Here is a 12,915-nt window from a genome sequence, read left to right on the forward strand (position 1 = left end):
ATCCCACCACTGAAGGGAATGGTTCAGACAGGAATTTTGTTGTAATGCACATTTCCCTATATAACCAAATGGTCACCCTTAAAACCTAGTTAAGATGGTGAAGGCAAGTATAGTCAAAGCCTCCATGAAGTTTCTTGAAACCTGGCTCAAATGTCAGCTAGCCAAACATTCTTATCAATAAAACCAGTAACCTTGGAACTGATCAGATTAAGTACTCCAGCCAACTTAATATGTAAAATGCTTTCAGATAATTGCCACTGAGCCTTATTAAATACAGCAGCCTGATTTCAAGGTTATCCTGTCAACTTCATCCTGACTGGCTTTCCATATTCCATTGCTGGCTTTCTAACTCACTCTTCACCAGACTGAAATCAGAGTAATGAAAACAGTCAAACTGCTCATAAAATGTCACATTACTATGAGAGCACACATTATTTCTACAGATATTTTCTGTCAGTCACTAGATCACTACTCAAATGACAGCAGTGCCAGCCTGAAACAGGCTTTAAAAATGACAACCCCGTGCTGTAAAGACTACTTCAGCAGTAAAATTTACTGAGTTGTCCCTTTGATCTCAGCCTACAGAAGATACCAAATGTTACTCAGGAATAAATAAAACATTTATAGAAAAGGGGAGAAAAGGTTATAAGCTTCATTTTGCTTATCAATGTCATTTCCAAGCCAACAATTTTATTAGGGGTAGGGGTATGGTGACATGCTATTTTTAGGTTGTGGGGGAGAAATGTGACATTTAGAACAAATGTCATAGCATTTCTTCAATAAAAATCCATGCTGTCAGCTGCCTAGCTCTAGAGAATTACAGAAAAGCCGTACTGAACTGAAAGAGGAGTAACAATAACTTGATTTTTACCTTAACCCTCTCAGACCCAGCCTCAGTGTGGACCGACATTAATGACGGTTTTTGTTTGGTGTATAGCTTAGAAACAGGTCTGTATTTGCACAGAATGTTTCTTAAAAGAATCTGTTCTGTCTACTTAAGAAATGACCCTGTGTTCAACCAAAGCTTTGTGATTTGTTTTGTTCAGTGAACCTTGAGGAGAAGCAAATTCTTCACAAACTAAAGAACTCAAATACGTACTAAAATAACTACTCCAAGATGAAAGCCAGAAAATGACTGTATTTATTGACTGTAAACAACAAAATGTGCAGCAGCAAAAAAGAAAAAAAAAAGGGCAGAAGAGATAATTATTAGAATTTAATGTAAAAAGAAATAGCATGAATGTAGTTCTTGTTTTGGAACTTCTTGCCCTTATCTCTGTCACTTTTTTTTGGCATCTGTTCACATTCTACCATGAAATATCTCCGGGTTGTTATTTAACTTCTCAGGGACAAGAGGCGTATCTTACATTTCTCTCAATTCCCCACAGTGCCTAGCACAGTTCTTGATAAAATTGCTGAACAGTTACAGCACTGGTTTGGGAAATACTGTCCATATCTAATTTATTCGATGTTTTAGTTCTCACTAGCATGCCACGCCCTCCCCATACACACAGTAACTTTCAGGCTCCATTTTCAAGGCTCAGATTCTACTCAGTCCACCTTTATTCCTGGTCAGGTAATAATGTCATCTTTGCTGACCATGACCTATGCACTTTTAAAATAAGTATCATTATTTCATTAACTGAGAAGATGGAGACCGCTGTGACTTTCTAAATATGCTTGCCTTTTCCCCTCAGAAGTAACCCTGGGCTTCATTCATGATCTTCCCTTTCCTTCCTGTCCCAAATAGGTTCCTCTCTTCCTTCCCCTCGACTCTCAACCAGGTCTCTGCCGGCTTTCCTGGAATTCTCTCACTTGTCCCCAGGAGTCTTTTTGCTTTCTGATGGGCCTAGTAATAATTCTCGGTTTACCTTCCTTCTTTGTGTGCTTAGTCGCTCAGTCATATCTGACTCTTTGTGGCCCCATGGATGGTAGCCCACCAAGCTCCTCTGCCCATGGAATTTTCCAGGTGACAATACTGAAATGGGGTGCCATTTCCTACTCCAAGGGATATTTGCATCTCCTGCATTGGCACATGGCTTCTTTAGCACTAGTGCCGCCTGGGAAGCCCGCCTTCTTTAATGACCATTAAATACTAAACAAACCTCAGTCCATAGTTCATCACGCACTCTATCTATCAGATCTAGCCCCTTAAATCTATTTCTCATTTCCACTGTATAATCATAAGGGATTTGATTTAGGTCATACCTAAATGGTCTAGTGGTTTTCCCTACTTTCTTCAATTTAAGTCTGAATTTGGCAATAAGGAGTTCATGATCTGAGCCACAGTCAGCTCCCACCCTTGTTTTTGCTGACTGTATAGAGCTTCTCCATCTTTGGCTGCAAAGAATATAATCAATCTGATTTTGGTGTTGACTGTCTGGTGATGTCCATGTGTAGAGTCTCCTCTTGTGTTGTTGGAAGAGGGTGTTCACTAGTAAAGTAATGCTCAAAATTCTCCAAGCCACCCTTCAGCAATACATGAACCAGATGTTCAAGCTGGTTTTATAAAAGGCAGAGGAACCAGAGATCAAATTGCCAACATCCATTGGATCATCGAAAAAGCAAGGGAGTTCCAGAAAAACATCTATTTCTGCTTTATTGACTATGCCAAAGCCTTTGACTGTGTGGATCACAATAAACTGTGGAAAATTCTGAAAGAGATGGGAATACCAGACCACCTGAGCTGCCTCCTGAGAAAACTATATGCAGGTCAGGAAGCAACAGTTAGAACTGGACATGGAACAACAGACTGGTTCCAGATAGGAAAAGGAGAACGTGAAGGCTGTATATTGTCACCCTGCTTATTTAACTTCTATGCAGAGTACATCATGAGAAACGCTGGACTGGAAGAAGCATAATCTGGAATCAAGACTGCCAGGAGAAATATCAATAACCTCAGATATGCAGATGACACCACCCTTATGGCAGAAAGTGAAGAGGAACTAAAAAGCCTCTTGATGAAAGTGAAAGAGGAGAGTGAAAAAGTTGGCTTAAAGCTCAACATTCAGAAAACGAAGCTCATGGCATCCGGTCCCATCACTTCATGGGAAATAGATGGGGAAACAGTGTAAGACTTTATTTTGGGGGGCTCCAAAATCACTGCAGATGGTGATTGCAGCCATGAAATTAAAAGACGCTTACTCCTTGGAAGGAAAGTTATGACCAACACTAGATAACATATTCAAAAGCAGAGACATTACTTTGCCAACAAAGGTCCGTCTAGTCAAGGCTATGGTTTTTCCTGTGGTCATGTATGGATGTGAGAGTTGGACTGTGAAGAAAGCTGAGCGCCCAGGAATTGATGCTTTTGAACTGTGGTGTTGGAGAAGACTCTTGAGAGTCCCTTGGACTGCAAGGAGATCCAGCCAGTCCATCCTAAAGGAGATCAGTCCTGGGTGTTCATTGGAAGGACTAATGCTAAAGCTGAAACTCCAGTACTTTGGCCACCTCATGCGAAGAGTTGACTCATTGGAAAAGACTCTGATGCTGGGAGGGATTGGGGGTGGGAGGAAAAGGGGATGACCGAGGATGAGATGGCTGGATGGCATCACCAACTCAATGGACGTGAGTTTGAGTGAACTCCGGGATATGGTGATGGACAGGGAGGCCTGGAGTGCTGCAATTCGTGGGGTCGCAAAGAGTCGGACACGACTGAGCAACTGAACTGAACTGAACTGAAATACTAAACATGAATGCATACTCAATGGGTCCCAGACATTGGGCCAAGTAATCCACGTGGGTATGTATATATATACCTTCGAATAAGGTAGAATCTCTTCTTTTCAGTAGCTGACAGCTGTCAAACCAATTCAACAGGTAACCTGTTCTACATATCACCCCCACAAACATTTCCTGAGTCAAATCCAAGTGACACAGTGATGGCTAATGACACTCCTAGCTCGGGGATTGCATAGTGTTTGCAGTTCCGTGAGCCCGTACCAGCCTCACATCTCATTTTGAACTTGCACTTGTTTCCTGTCCCAAATTCTGAAGTGTATTTTATATGTATCCAGAATGCTGCATGTGGTTTTTCTTCAGTTTTGGTAGAAACACTTTGAAGGCAAAGACTGTTTTTCCAAAACTGAATAGCCTTTTATCTTTTCATGGTCATTGCCTGACAGGGGGCTCTAACCACAGGGCCACCTCCTGCAGCCCCTCAAGCTGTGCTCTGTTCAGCTCCAGGGGGACCAAACACATCTCCATCTAAGTGACTCTTGGTGCTCGAGAAATATTTGTTTGACTTTTAGGATGCCAGCAATTTATGAAACATCATTTTGTTTTCAAAAATGTATCCTTAAATCCTTTCTTTCTCCTACTCTCTTCAGTTTCCTCTAGAACATAGAGCCGTGGAAATAATTCATACTCACTGGTTCAGAAGTAGGTGATGTTTTGAAAATTCATTTTCTTATGAATCAGACACATATGATTTAGTAATCTGTGTATGCCTCCAATTCTATTCCTAACCTGTTGTTTTCCATCGGTGTTTTGACACGACTTTGTAACACTTGTTATATATATTGACAACCTCATTGGAAGGATGGAGGTATGTGATTTCTTTTTATCATTGAGGGTTGTCATTGCTAACCATGGATTCTCAAAGAAGAATGATTGTTTCTGTATGGATTTAAGACTTCAATGAATTAACGTAATGTCATTTAAACTTGAGTTGCTTCTGCTTCTGTTCTGATGTCAGTGAACATATGTCAGATTTCTTCTGTTACGGCAGCAGTATAGCATCAATAGCAATATTTCATATTAATCAAAATATAAGATGTCTCACCTTTATCTTTGTGTGCATATATAGGGTAAGGTGGGGAAGGTATCACTCTCTTAGCTTGGAAAAGAATTTCTCTTAGGAAAGGAAATAGCTTTATCCAGGAAACTATTTTGAGAAACAGTTTTATGGATGAAAAAAGAACCTGAGGCCATGAATTAGAAGGAAACAACACTGTGAAAGATAGAACTGACTGCTTGGCAGTAGAAAAATAGAAGGAATTTTTCTCTCAGTATAAACAGAAGAAAGAGTGATTAAAGAGAGGAATAAAGTAGGGAAATAATTAATATTCAGTTCAATTAAATAATTAATAAGTGATTTGTACTTTTTTCCCTTTGTGCCCTTAATCACAAAACTGAGTCAGAAGACCAGAAATTGGGAATTAGATGTGACCTGGAGAATGCAGGACCCCTAGATGTTGAAAGTCATGTGGAGAAGGAGCTGTATTTTTGATAAGACAAGATTTGGGACATTGGAGCCTAGATCTAAAGGAGAAAGAAGACCCCAGATGACATCTGTGTTTCATATATAGTCGTGTCTGGCTTTGATTCTCAGCTCTGCCTTTTTTACCAGCTGTGTACCCTTCAGAAAGATACATAATTGCACTGTGCCTTAGTTTCTTCATTCACAAAATGGAAATAATAAAAGTACATGTGTGTGTGTATATATGTGTGTATATATATGTATGTATGTATATGTATATGTACGTGCATGCATGCTAAGTCGCTTCAGTTGTATCTGACTCTTTGCAACCCTATGGAACATAGCCCATCAGGCTCCTCTGTCCATGGGGATTCTCCAGGCAAGAACACTGGAGTGGATTGCCTTGCCCTCCTCTAGGAGATCTTCCCTACCCAGGGATCAAACCTGCGTCTTCTGTGTCTCCTGCCTTGGTAGGCGGGTTCTTTACCACTGGTGCCATCTGGGAAGTCCATACATATGTATGTATATGTGTGTGTGTGTATATATATATATTTTTTTTAACTGAGTTGTCTGATGAAATAAATTAATACATGTGAAGAGGTTAGAAAAATGCTGTACATAGTAAGCATTGAATGTTGCCATATACATCGTCCATCCTCATGCAAGCACGCATATGTCAGAACATTTCGGTTTGCTTTTCATGTATATCCTTAAAACTGAGTTCCAAAGAAGTAACACATATAAAAGCCATGCTCATGCTTAGTTGCTCAGTCGTGCCCAACTTTTTGGGACCCCTGTGACCGTAGCCCACCAGACTTCTCTGTATGGGATTTTTCAGGCAAGAATGCTGGAATGGGTTGCCATTTTCCTCCTCCAAGAGATCCTCCTGACCCTGAGATCAAACCTGTGTCTCCTGTATCCCCTACATTGCAGGCAAATTCTTTACCTGCTGTGCCATTGGGGAAGTCTGTAAAGCCCATTTTAAGTAGTTAAAATTGATTCAGAATCCATTTTTTCTAACACTCTTATTTCTCTTTTACACATAAAAAGATATTTTATACTTAAAACAAATGAGTAATTTATTATCTATATATCAATATATGTTGATATCTATGAATGAATATATATTGATATCTATAGATATCTATATATTGATCTATATCTCAAAATATAGATATCAATATATATTATCTGTATATTTTTGGCTCCATATGTTATCTTGTGTTTATTTTATTTTTTCATTATATATTTTATAAGACCAAAATCTTATCAAAGTCTTCATATATTTTCCAATCTGCTTATATTTGCTCTTCAGAAGTAGTGCTTTGTTTCTAAAGTAATGGTGTAACTAGGACTCATTATACATAACTTTAACAGTTTTAATCATTGGGCTTTTGTCTGCATAAAATGGAAAGGCAGCTTACTTTGTAGAAGTTATTAACTTCAGCGGTTACTAAATGCTGTCCTGTGTAAAATATTAAACTACAAGGATGGTGATGTTATTTTGAGAATGTAATTACTGAGTGTTTTGATTGCTTCCTTGTAAACCTTTAGGCCATTTACTACTGACCAATTTTGGTAGCCATTTATGTTCGTAAAAACTGTTTTACCTTATTGATTCCAATATATCTAGAAACTTAGCCATGAAAAACTATAATTTATATCTAAGTAATCTTCTAGAAAACCTTTTCCCCTAAATAACTGTTTGTTTTACCTAATTTTTCTCCAGAATTATTCTGCCTTTTAATCATTGTGTAAGTAGGGTGGCAGGGTGTTGTAGGGGCGCAACTTTAAAAAGATACACTATTTAATAGTGATTTCTTTTATAGTTGGGAGGGAACTTTTGAAATAAAATATTCTGTTTTAGCTCAGCACAAGTTAGAAATAGAAAACACAGGAGAATAAGGGAAATCGTGATGGCAGAAAGGATGAGGGACCTGACTTGAGAAGAACATGGAGAAATCCGACCTCATTCAGGACATCAGGCCAATCCCAATACTTCCCGCTTTACCTCCAGACACTTTTCCAATCTGGTCTTTCTTCTCTGTTCTCATGACCTTCCATTTTTGCACTTTTTACATCTTATTGCTTCCTTCATTTTCTGTCTTGATACCATGAAAGCTCTAGGAACAAGGACTGAGTCTGCTTGCTGTATCCCCAGTACCTAGGGCATTTAGAAGGCTAACGAGTGTGTGTTGAATGAATTAGTGAATTCACTTATACGTCACTTTGCAAGTTAGTGATTATTCACTGTGTTCAGAAGACCCATTTCCCATGCCTTAGTACTTAGTCTGGCAAGGAATTAAATTCATAAAATCTGTGAGAAGGACAGCCTGCCAGTACGTATCAAGGCCTTCCAAGTGTACAGAGGAATATGTTAAAAGAAACAGTCATGAATCTGAGTAAACATAAATCTATGAGAATGTTCATTACAGAACTGTTTGTAATAATAAAATGTTAAAAAAGAAAACCCTAAATATCCAACAATAGGTAATGAGCTAATAGATACTCTACATTCACAGGATAAGGCCATGAGGTCACTGAAAATCATGTTGCAAAGGAATATTGAATGGTGGGGGAATGTTTATTGATGTGTCAAAAATGGAAATAATATCTTTGATATCAACTTTATTAAACTAATAATTATTATACATTTGCTTAGAGAAAAAAAAAAAGACTGGTAACACATACCACAACGTTAATAGTAGTTATCTCTAAGTGACAGAATCCTGGGTGGTTTCCATTTTCTCCTTTGGTGGCCTTTCTGAATTTTTTGAAAATTTCTAAAACAAACACATAGCACTTTTGTAGAAGGGTAGAAGAAAGGAAGTTTTTCCAGTGTCACTTTGTGGGATAAACGCATGAGAAAGGAATTGAAAGGGCAGTAGATGGTGAGGAGCGGAGGTGGTGTGTGCTCAAGATACAGATGACTCAGTGGTCAAGAGGAACAGCCACCAGAGAGTTTGCCAGTGGGGTCAGTAGAGCTCGGATAGCTGGCCTGGTGCAGAGAGATCCCTGGAACCTGAGGAGCAAGGTTGGTATGCTTCATCTTTGTCATTGCTTTGGCATAGAATCCTCCGAAGAATGTTAAGCCATGTTAAGCCATTTGAAGTAGGTAGAAAACAGAATCCTGGTAAATTGTGTCTAGAGGAAGGGTCTGTATTCTGCCTGGGTGGGTTTTCAGCATAGGATTAGCCATGTATTCCTTTGGCTCTTAATATGTGTTATTGCTTTCTTTTTTCTGCACTTTGTTCTTTGTTTCTGCAGTGATATTTTGAGAGACAGTGGGTAGAGTGGAAAGAGATGGGCTTTGGGGCTTGGCTGAATTCAGCAGACAGGAGCTCAAGCTCTGCTTTATCAGCTCTGAGCTCTATGACCTTGGACAACTTTGTTTCCATGCCCTGAGCCAAGAGTATTAAAATGAGGCTAATAACAAGTACCTTGCAGGGTTTCAAGCCAGATAGATGTATATAAAGTCACTAGCTCAATGCCTTTCGCAGTCATAGAAAGCTAATAAATGTTAGCTATCGTCCTTAAGATTGTCTTTTCTCATTGCTCTTGCTTACATAAGCACTGTTATCTTATAATTACAAAACGATATGCTTGTGTTGATGTTTTGCTTGTCATTTTCAAAATTTTTTTTTACTTAAGTAAAGAAAAACTAGTCAAAATCTTTAAAAAGTTCAAATCTTCCCCAGTCAAAGCAAGCTGCTTTGTTGATTCTGAGTGATCCTAACCAAAATCAATAGTGTGGTGATACTTCTGTTTCATTCTGACATCTCGCAGTCACCTAAACTGGCCTTCCCAGAACAAAACAGTCTTTGAGAAATGCAAGCACATCACTCAGCCTTGTTATGGAAAACTGGCAGACACCTGGATGTGCCCACAGGGACTGTGATTCCATTTCTCACTCCATAAGCAACATCCTTCTGTTGTGAATTAAATCTTCACAGTCAAAGTCTGTGTCTGCATGTGCTTGTTTATTTGGAAAAGAAATGTTATTCAGAGACATTTTATTTGTAATAGTTATGGAGCAACATGAGAGTGGGTGAGCTGAATAGTGGTATAGTGCGCTTTCCATGTGAAGATTCCTCACAAGCGTTTATTTTTCTTTCCGGCTTAATGCTCATTTCCTATTAGGACAAGGGACAAGTTATATTTTATACATAAGTGTGAGTGTGAGGGCTTACATGTGTTGGTAACATGTATGGATATTCTATGTGGTCTGTACGTCAGTTGGTGCATATAATACTGAAGCTGTGCATGTTGGTGAACTGATTTCTGTTTGCCCAAGGAGGTTTCTTTTCTCTGGTTTCACCCACCCTTGCTTTATCCAAGAGGGTAAATGCTGTCCTCTTATCTTACAGCCCAAGCCGAGTTCAGCATCTGAAGAAGCTTAAGGTCCCAATGCATCAAATTATCGTGCTCAAACTGTTGTTTATTACAGTCCAGTGTGTCCTGTCATTCCAATGACAGAATGTCAAAGCTTTTCTTTCCCGTTACCTTCAGCTCTCAGCATCTGCAGGGATCTGATATGCTGTTCCTGCTTTACTCTGGGGGAAACTCTGAAATGCACGAGATGAAGGCTGCAGGCGCTGGTTAACCCTTTGCTGAGGCTCAGGTTTCCGCCCCACTGTTTCCTTCACCAAACCGCAAAAGTGTGGTCCATTTTATGGCTGTCGGGTACTTTCTTACATATTTCCATCACTCTTCTTTTGAGCAGTAAATAACCACAAGCAAATCATGTGTGATAGCATTCATGAAAGTATTGACAGTATAAGTCTAGAAATTCACTGTGCGTTTCATCACTAACTACAAGTATACAATCTGTAATCTGAGTGATTTAATTTGGATAAATAAGAACCTTGTATCCTTTAAAACTCAGTCTAAAATAGCTAAATACGCACATGAATTTCCCATTGGATGTTTAAAATCTTCAACTTCTAGACTTTCTTTTTTTTAATTAGACACGTGTACATAATTAGGTATTTTTGGTTTTACATGACTGTCATCATGCATGTGATTATATATGACTTATCTTTCTGGGATGAAGTTTTGTGCTTCCTAAAGATGCTTTCATTGCTAGGATAGAATGCAACTTCTTTTGTTCAGGTAAGAGAAAATCTGCCAGTAGGGAAAAATGCCACCCTGATTCAGGGAAACATGTGTATATTTCTGCTTAAAATCTTTGACCAGGGCAGCCCTCGTCTCTCAGTGGGCTTCAGCAGCCACCTGCTCACTCCCCCCTCTGCATTCATTCTTGTTTCCCTCTCAGATCTTTTCACTGAAGGGAAACTAGAATGATCTTGCATACCAATAAATTTGATCATATAACTTCTCTGCTTGAAACCTTATGTGGACTTTCCATTCCATGGAAAGCCCTCCTGTACATGAAGCTGAATCTCTCCCCATGCACCCCCAGCCCTCTGCTCTGAGCACACCTCGCTGCCTTGTGCTCCTTCATGCAAACTTTGTTCCCTCTGTGCTGTTTCTCTGCCCAGAATGCTCTGCTCACCCTTTTTTTTTTTAACCCCATTAGCTCCTCGTTACCTTGTGATCTCACCCCAGGGCTTCCTTAGAGAACCTTTCCCAGACCTGTCTGCCAAGGCCAGATCACCATCCTTGTTAATAACAGGTGACACGCCTCCTCAACACACATCCGAGTTACTGTTTTATACTTGTGTCATTGTTTGATCTCGGTTCATCTCCCTCAGTGGACTGAGTTCCATAGAGACAGGGATCATACCTGCTCACCATGTCAGCAGAGCCCAGCCTAAAGCCTGGCATATGGTATATGCTCAGTGGAAGCGTGTAGGAGAATGGAATGAAGACAGCCGTATCTGTAGAATTTTCTGTTTTATGAAAGTATATCCTCAGTCACCCTGGTTTACAAGTTTTCACAGATAGCCACTCTTTTTTTTAATAAATTGAAGTATAGTCGGTTTACAGTGTTGTGTTCATTTCTGCAGTACAGCAAAGTGATTCAGTTATACATATGTATACATTTTGTTGGACTTCCTGGTGGCTCAGACGGTAAAGCGTCTGTCTACAGTGTGGGAGACCCAGGTTCGAGCCCTGGGTGGGAAAGATCCCCTGGAGAAGGAAATGGCAATCCACTCCAGTACTATTGCCTGGAGAATCCCATGGACAGAGGAGCCTGGTAGGCTACAGTCTATGGGGTTGCAAAGAGTCGGACACGACAGAGCAACTTCAGTCAGTCATACCTTTTGTAATATTCTTTTCCATTATGGTTTCTCACAGGATATATCACAGTTTCCTGTGCCGTACAGTAAGACCTTGTTGTTTGTCCATTCTGTATATAATAGTTTGCATCTTCTAACCCCAAACTCCCAACCCATTGGTCCCTCCTTGCCCCCCTCACAGTCACAAACCTGTCCTTTACAGATAATTACTCTTAACAGGGACACCTAATTCACTTAATTATCACTTTTGAGAACTTGCTTCCCTTATATATTCGTTTTGTAGTCCGCTGTATAGACTAGCCTTTTAAAAATTAAAATCCCTGCTCCAAGCAGTGTTTGAAATTCAAAAAGAAAGTGAAAGTGAAGTCACTCAGTTGTATCCAACTCTTTGCGACCCCATGGACTGTAGCCCATCAGGCTCCTCTGTCCATGGGATTTTCCAGGCAAGAATACTGAAGTGGGTTGCCATTTCCTCCAGGAGATCTTCCCAACCCAGGGATCGAACTCAGGTCACCCGCATTGCAGGCAGACTCTTTACTGTCAGAGCCACCAGGGAATCAAAAAATTCCCTCTAGTTTTAAGCAGCATGGATCGGGTTTGAGGATGTTTCCATAAGAGACAAGAGAGGGAGATTATTGACTTCCTAGCACCTCTTGAAAAAGATCCTTCTAATGAGTCCTGATTATTGTTATATTATGTGTTTTCAGAACAAGAGATGTTAAAAAAGAAGAAGACACCGTGACATCAAATGTACAGGCTCTGTCCTTGTGGTTTTGGATTACCTTTTGCTTTTGTCCGTTTGTGGCCATTCTCTCGGGGATTGCTTTGCCGAGCTGGGCAGTATGTGGCATGTTTGTGGTCTGTAAATAGTTTTGTAGACCCACTTGAAACCACACTCAGACCCAGGCTTGAGGGTTCCAGGGAAAGATCAGGAAAAATCTTTTGGCTTTAAAATGACATCTGAGTATGCTACCTTTTCATTTTTGTTTCATCTTTTAGTTTCAAGGAGGAAAAAAAAATGATTTTTTTATTCACTATAATTTTTGGATACATATATATTTTTACTTAAACAGTAACTAATTCAGTCAACAAAATAGCTGTTAATTAGAAATGGCAAGTTTAGGAAAAATAGGAGTCAATTGTAATACAGGAAGCCTAGGGGATATGGCGATGGACAGGGAGGCCTGGCGTGCTGCGATTCATGGGGTCGCAAAGAGTCGGACACGACTGAGCAGCTGAACTGAACTGAACTGAGGGGATATGGTGAAGTTGGGGTCAAGGTGGACAGAGAATGACCTTTTGGTGTCACCAGCTCAATTTGCGTGTCACAAGTGCAGAATAATGAGTTACCCCACCTCTCTGAGCTGAGAGATTATGGGAAGCTTATATAAATGGGCCCATCTTCCTCCCATACTTGACGAGGCTACATTTTTTTCTCCCCTCCAAAGATACTGTATAAGATTGACATTATCAGAATGAAAATAATGTTGCTTGCTATTTTTTTCCTAAACA

General features: G+C 39.8%; 1 protein-coding gene across 3 annotated transcripts in view; it reads left to right on the forward strand.

Annotated features, from left to right (window-relative positions):
• Window positions 1-12,915, forward strand: part of CDKAL1 (CDK5 regulatory subunit associated protein 1 like 1) — a 608,612-nt gene that overhangs the window by 537,127 nt on the left and 58,570 nt on the right. The gene's annotated exons all lie outside the window — the stretch shown is intronic.

This window comes from Budorcas taxicolor, chromosome 11 (genome assembly GCF_023091745.1).
Source record: "Budorcas taxicolor isolate Tak-1 chromosome 11, Takin1.1, whole genome shotgun sequence".
Lineage (NCBI taxonomy): Eukaryota > Metazoa > Chordata > Mammalia > Artiodactyla > Bovidae > Budorcas > Budorcas taxicolor.